Source organism: Crinia signifera, chromosome 19 (genome assembly GCF_055691185.1).
Source record: "Crinia signifera chromosome 19, ASM5569118v1, whole genome shotgun sequence".
In the NCBI taxonomy this organism is placed as follows: domain Eukaryota; kingdom Metazoa; phylum Chordata; class Amphibia; order Anura; family Myobatrachidae; genus Crinia; species Crinia signifera.
The window spans coordinates 106780101-106787703 of NC_139226.1; the positions used below are offsets into that span (position 1 = coordinate 106780101).

At 47.7% G+C, this 7603-nt stretch overlaps 1 long non-coding RNA gene across 1 annotated transcript in view; it reads left to right on the forward strand.

The window, feature by feature from the left end:
• LOC146042845 (uncharacterized) overlaps positions 1 to 7262 on the forward strand; it is a 42547-nt gene extending 35285 nt beyond the window's left edge. The window contains exon 5 of the long non-coding RNA XR_014464036.1: positions 4599 to 7262. This is a non-coding gene — a long non-coding RNA (uncharacterized LOC146042845). The remainder of the gene's footprint in view (positions 1 to 4598) is intronic.
• Positions 7263 to 7603: the final 341 nt, after the last annotated feature.

Consider the following 7603-nt stretch of genomic DNA (forward strand, 5'->3'; position numbering starts at 1 on the left):
GCGACGAGGGCTTCGAAGGGGTGAAAGATGGATCTGGCGCATGAGCTGTTCTGGCAGCGGTGAGTTGCTTGGAGAGGGGTGAAAGCCTAAACCGGAGAATGAGGTGTTCCGGCCGCTGTGAGGTACTTTTTTTCTTCAAAATAGGTGAAAATTTTCATTTTTACCGACTTTGGTAGAAATGAATTGATAATATATAGGCCCCATATACCACTTTCAACACCGCTGCAACCTTTGACACTTGATTGGGGAGTGATAAATGGAATTAGCGAATAACTTGTTCCGTAGGTGGCTATGTGCCTGGAGGGTCAAAGCTGGAACCAGTGAATGAAATGTTCCCACCTTGGCAAGGTGCTTGGGGGTTAAAGCCAGAACCAACGCATGAGATGTTCTGGCCGCGACGAGGTGCTTTTGGGGGGTGAAAGCCGGAACCGGAGCAAGAAATGTTCTGGCCGCGGCGTGGTGGTTGGGGAATGAAAGCCGAAACCGACGCATGACATGTTTCGGCCGCGACGAGGGCTTCGAAAGGGTGAAAGCTGGATCCAGCGCATGATCTGTTCTGGCAGCGGTGAGGTGCTTGGAGAGGGATGAAAGACTAAACCGGAGAATGAGATGTTCCGGACGCTGTGAGGTACTTATTTTCTACAAAATAGGTGATAATATATAGGCCTCATATACCATTTTCACACCACTGTACCCTTTCACACTTGATTGGGTTGTGAAAATCGGAAGCGGTGAATAACTTGTTCCGTATCTAGCTATGTGATTGGAGGGTCAAAGCTGGAACCAGTGAATAACTTGTTCCGTAGGTGGCTATGTGCCTGATGGATAAAAGCTGGAACCTGTGGATGAAATGTTCCTGCTCTGGCAAGGTGCTTGGAGGTTAAAGCCAGAACCGACGCATGAGATGTTCTGGCCGCGACGAGGTTCTTTTGGGGGGGTGAAAGCCAGAACCGGCGCAAGAAATGTTCTGGCCGCGGCGTGGTGGTTGGGGAATGAAAGCCGAAACCGACGCATGACATGTTTCGGCCGCGACGAGGGCTCCGAAAGGGTGAAAGCTGGATCCGGCGCATGAGCTGTTCTGGCAGCGGTGAGGTGCTTGGAGAGGGATGAAAGACTAAACCGGAGAATGAGATGTTCCGGACGCTGTGAGGTACTTATTTTCTACAAAATAGGTGAAAATTAAAATTTTTACCTACTTTGGTAGAAATTAAGTGATAATATATAGGCCTCATATACCATTTTCACACCGCTGTACCCTTTCACACTTGATTGGGGAGTGAAAACCGGAACCAGCGAATAACTTGTTCCGTAGGTGGCTATGTGCCTGGTGGATAAAAGCTGGAACCTGTGGATGAAATGTTCCTGCTCTGGCAAGGTGCTTGGAGGTTAAAGCCAGAACCGACGCATGAGATGTTCTGGCCGCGACGAGGTGCTTTTGGGGGGTGAAAGCCGGAACCGGCGCAAAAAAATGTTCTGGCCGCGGCGTGGTGGTTGGGGAATGAAAGCCGAAACCGACGCATGACATGTTTCGGCCGCGACGAGGGCTTCGAAAGGGTGAAAGCTGGATCCGGCGCATGAGCTGTTCTGGCAGCGGTGAGGTGCTTGGAGAGGGATGAAAGACTAAACCGGAGAATGAGATGTTCCGGACGCTGTGAGGTACTTATTTTCTACAAAATAGGTGAAAATTTTAATTTTTACGTACTTTGGTAGAAATGAAGTGATAATATATAGGCCTCATATACCATTTTCACACCGCTGTACCCTTTCACACTTGATTGGGTTGTGAAAATCGGAAGCGGCGAATAACTTGTTCCGTATCTAGCTATGTGATTGGAAGGTCAAAGCTGGAACCAGTGAATAACTTGTTCCGTAGGTGGCTATGTGCCTGATGGATAAAAGCTGGAACCTGTGGATGAAATGTTCCTGCTCTGGCAAGGTGCTTGGAGGTTAAAGCCAGAACCGACGCATGAGATGTTCTGGCCGCGACGAGGTTCTTTTGGGGGGGTGAAAGCCAGAACCGGCGCAAGAAATGTTCTGGCCGCGGCGTGGTGGTTGGGGAATGAAAGCCGAAACCGACGCATGACATGTTTCGGCCGCGACGAGGGCTCCGAAAGGGTGAAAGCTGGATCCGGCGCATGAGCTGTTCTGGCAGCGGTGAGGTGCTTGGAGAGGGATGAAAGACTAAACCGGAGAATGAGATGCTCCGGACGCTGTGAGGTACTTATTTTCTACAAAATAGGTGAAAATTTTCATTTTTACCGACTTTGGTAGAAATGAATTGATAATATATAGGCCCCATATACCACTTTCAACACCGCTGCACCCTTTGACACTTGATTGGGGAGTGATAACCGGAACCAGCGAATAACTTGTTCCGTAGGTGGCTATGTGCCTGGAGGGTCAAAGCTGGAACCAGTGAATGAAATGTTCCCACCTTGGCAAGGTGCTTGGGGGTTAAAGCTAGAACAAACGCATGAGATGTTCTGGCCGCGACGAGGTGCTTTTGGGGGGTGAAAGCCGGAACCGGAGCAAGAAATGTTCTGGCCGCGGCGTGGTGGTTGGGGAATGAAAGCCGAAACCGACGCATGACATGTTTTGGCCGCGACGAGGGCTTCGAAAGGGTGAAAGCTGGATCCAGCGCATGATCTGTTCTGGCAGCGGTGAGGTGCTTGGAGAGGGATGAAAGACTAAACCGGAGAATGAGATGTTCCAGACGCTTTGAGGTACTTATTTTCTACAAAATAGGTGAAAATTTTAATTTTTACCTACTTTGGTAGAAATAAAGTGATAATATATAGGCCCCATATACCACTTTCAACACCGCTGCACCCTTTGACACTTGATTGGGGAGTGAAAACCGGAACCAGCGAATAACTTGTTCCGTAGGTGGCTATGTGCCTGGAGGATAAAAGCTGGAACCTGTGGATGAAATGTTCCTGCCCTGGCAAGGTGCTTGGAGGTTAAAGCCAGAACCGACGCATGAGATGTTCTGGCCGCGACGAGGTGCTTTTGGGGGGTGAAAGCCAGAACCGGCGCAAAAAAATGTTCTGGCCGCGGCGTGGTGGTTGGGGAATGAAAGCCGAAACCGACGCATGACATGTTTCGGCCACGACGAGGGCTTCGAAAGGGTGAAAGCTGGATCCGGCGCATGAGCTGTTCTGGCAGCGGTGAGGTGCTTGGAGAGGGATGAAAGACTAAACCGGAGAATGAGATGTATCGGACGCTGTGAGGTACTTATTTTCTACAAAATAGGTGAAAATTTAAATTTTTACCTACTTTGGTAGAAATGAAGTGATAATATATAGGCCTCACACCATTTTCACACCGCTGTACCCTTTCACACTTGATTGGGTTGTGAAAATCGGAACCGGCGAATAATTTGAGAATAACTTGTAACCTGCAATGTGATTGGAGGGTCAAAGCTGAAACCAGTGAATGAAATGTTCCCACCTTGGCAAGGTGCTTGGAGGTTAAAGCCAGAACCGACGCATGAGATGTTCTGGCCCCTGTGAGGTACTTATTTTCTACAAAAGTAGGTGAAAATTGTAATTTTTCACCTATTTTGGTAGAAATTAAATGATAATGTATAGGCCCTATATTCCACTTTCACACCTCTGTACCCTTTCACACTTGATTGAGGAGTGAAAACCGGAACCAGCGAATAACTTGTTCCGTAGGTGGCTATGTGCCTGGATGGTAAAAGGTGGAACCTGTGGATGAAATGTTCCCACTTAGGAAGGTGCTTGGAGGTTAAAGCCAGAACCGACGCATGAGATGTTCTGGCCGCGACAAGGTGCTTTTGGGGGGTGAAAGCCGGAACCGGCGAAAGAAATGTTCTGGCCGCGGCGTGGTGGTTGGGGAATGAAATCCGAAACCGACGCATGAGATGTTTCGGCCGCGTCGAGGGCTTCGAAGGTGTGAAAGATGGATCTGGCGCATGAGCTGTTCTGGCAACGGTGAGTTGCTTGGAGAGGGGTGAAAGCCTAAACCGGAGAATGAGGTGTTCCGGCCGGTGTGAGGTACTTTTTTTCTTCAAAATATGTGAAAATTTTCGTTTTCACCTACTTTGTTAGAAATGAAGTGATAATATATAGGCCCCATATACCACTTTAACACCGATGTACCCTTTCATACTTGATTGAGGTGTGAAAACCGGAACCGGCGAATTACTTGTTCCGTACATGGCTATGTGTCCGGAGGGTAAAAGCTGGAACCTGTGAATGCAATGTTCCCGCCTTGGTGAGGTGCTTGGGGGGTTAAAGTAGGAAACCAGACATGAGATGTTCAGGCTGCGGCAATGTGCTTTCAGGGTGCAAGTCAGAACCGACGCAATATATATTCCGGTTGCGGCGAGGTGCTTGGGAGGGGATAAAATCAGAGACCAGTGCAGTTTGTAAAACTGTGTCCCGGGTCCACAGTTCAGCGTAAAATATGTACTGTAGCGCGTATTTGCAATCACTGCGGCAGGGCCTGAAAAGGATGACTTGTGTTGTCTGTACAGTTCGGCATTTATGTGTGTTACGATGTAAGACACAGTAATAATAAATATGCATGTATGTCATGAACATATTATCGCGCCTCCTTCTTCTATTTTTCAGGTAGGCCTTCTCCACAAATGAAATGTGAGGTCATCTACTTACCCAGCTACGTTTCTGGACTACTGTGACGTCATTTTTAGTACAGCATATTCTAAAGGTCGAATGGCAGGAGCAGCTACCCACAACAGGTAAGGAGGCGCGATAATATCTTCCTGGCATACATGCATATTTATCAAATATGTATGTTTGTTATAGACCCTTTCCGTACATTATGTTTAAAGTTTGATGAATTTAGGTCCTTATATTATTTTATGCAAACAGCTAGCCAAAACAGGACTAATATCTGTGCAGGAGATATCAGTGATATCGTCTGCATTGCCTTTTTATTGAATGTCAATAATACTTATTTTCTACAAAAGTAGATGAAAGTAATCATTTTCACCTACTTTGGTACAAATTAAGTGACAATATTTAGGCCCTATATACCACTTTCACACCGCTGTACCCTTTCACAATTGATTGGGGTGTGAAAACCAGAATCGGAGAATAACTTGTTCCGTACACGGCTATGTACCTGGATGGTAAAAGCTGGAACCTGTGAATGAAATACTTCCGCCTTGGCATGGTGCTTGGAGAGGTTAAAGCCAGAACCGACGCATGAGATGTTCTGGCCGCGACGAGGTGCTTTCGGGGGTGAAAGCTGGAACCGGCCCAAAACAAGTTCAGATCGTGGCGTGGTGGTTGGGGGTGAAAGCCGGAACCGGCGCATGAGATGTTCTGGCAGCGGCGAGGGGATTAGAGGGGGTGAAAGCCTAAACCAGCGCATGAGATTTTCCGGCTGATGTGAGGTACTTATTTTCTACAAAATAGGTGAAAATTTTATTTTTCAACTACTTTGGTAGAAATGAATTGATAATATATAGCCCCATATACCACTTTCATACCACTGTACCCTTTCACAGTTGATTGGGGTGTGAAAACCAGAACCGGTGAATAACTTGTTCCATATCTGGTTATGTGATTGGAGGGTCAAAGCTGGAATCAGTAAATGAAATGTTCCCACCTTGGCAAGTTGCTTGGGAGGGTTAAAGCCAGAACCGACGCATGATATGTTCTGACAGCGACGAGGTGCTTTTGGAGGTTAAAGCCGGAACCTGCGCAAGAAATGTCCCGACTGCGACGTGGTGGTTTGGGAAAGAAAGCCGGAACCGGCGTATGAGATGTTCCGGACGCTGTGAGGTACTTATTTTCTACAAAATAGGTGAAAATTTTAATTTTTACCTACTTTGGTAGAAATGAAGTGATAATATATAGGCCTCATATACCATTTTCACACCGCTGTACCCTTTCACACTTGATTGGGTTGTGAAAATCGGAACCGGCGAATAACTTGTTCCGTATCTAGCTATATGATTGGAGGGTCAAAGCTGGAACCAGTGAATGAAATGTTCCCACCTTGGCAAGGTGCTTGGGGGGGTTAAAGCCGGAACCGACGCATGAAATGTTCTGGCCCCTGTGAGGTACTTATTTTCTACAAAAGTAGGTGAAAATTGTAATTTTTCACCTATTTTGGTGGAAATTAAATTATAATGTATAGGCCCTATATACCACTTTCACACCACACCGCTGCACCCTTTCACACTTGATTGGGGAGTGAAAACCGGAACCAGCGAATAACTTGTTCCGTAGGTGGCTATGTGCCTGGAGGATAAAAGGTGGAACCTGTGGATGAAATGTTCCCACTTGGCAAGGTGCTTGGAGGTTAAAGCCAGAACCGACGCATGAGATGTTCTGGCTGCGAGGAGGTGCTTTTGGGGGGTGAAAGCCGGAACCAGCGCAAGAAATGTTCTGGATGCGGCGTGGTGGTTGGGGAATGAAAGCCGAAACCGACGCATGACATGTTTCGGCCGCGACGAGGGCTTCGAAAGGGTGAAAGCTGGATCCGGCGCCTGAGCTGTTCTGGCAGCGGTGAGGTGCTTGGAGAGGGATGAAAGACTAAACCGAAGAATGAGATGTTCCGGACGCTGTTAGGTACTTATTTTCTACAAAATAGGTGAAAATTTTCATTTTTACCGACTTTGGTAGAAATGAAGTGATAATATATAGGCCCCATATACCACTTTCAACACCGCTGCACCCTTTGACACTTGATTGGGGAGTGAAAACCGGAACCAGCGAATAACTTGTTCCGTAGGTGGCTATGTGCCTGGAGGGTCAAAGCTGGAACCAGTGAATGAAATGTTCCCACCTTGGCAAGGTGCTTGGAGGTTAAAGCCAGAACCAACGCATGAGATGTTCTGGCCGCGACGAGGTGCTTTTGGGAGGTGAAAGCCGTAACCGGCGCAAGAAATGTTCTGGCCGCGGCGTGGTGGTTGGGGAATGAAAGCCAGAACCGACGCATGACATGTTTCGGCCGCGACGAGGGCTTCAAAAGGGTTAAAGCTGGATCCAGAGCATGATCTGTTCTGGCAGCGGTGAGGTGCTTGGAGAGGGATGAAAGACTAAACCGGAGAATGAGATGTTCCAGACGCTTTGAGGTACTTATTTTCTACAAAATAGGTGAAAATTTTCATTTTTACAGACTTTGGTAGAAATGAAGTGATATTATATAGGCCCCATATACCACTTTCAACACCGCTGCACCCTTTGACACTTGATTGGGGAGTGAAAACCGGAACCGGCGAATAACTTGTTCCGTAGGTGGCTATGTGCCTGGAGGGTCAAAGCTGGAACCAGTGAATGAAATGTTCCTGCCCTGGCAAGGTGCTTGGAGGTTAAAGCCAGAACCGACGCATGAGATGTTCTGGCCGCGACGAGTTGCTTTTGGGGGGTGAAAGCCGGAACCGGCGCAAGAAATGTTCTGGCCGCGGCGTGGTGGTTGGGGAATGAAAGCCGAAACCGACGCATGACATGTTTCGGCCGCGACGAGGGCTTCGAAAGGGTGAAAGCTGGATCCGGCGCATGAGCTGTTCTGGCAGCGGTGAATTGCTTGGAGAGGGATGAAAGACTAAACCGGAGAATGAGATGTTCCGGACGCTGTGAGGTACTTATTTTCTACAAAATAG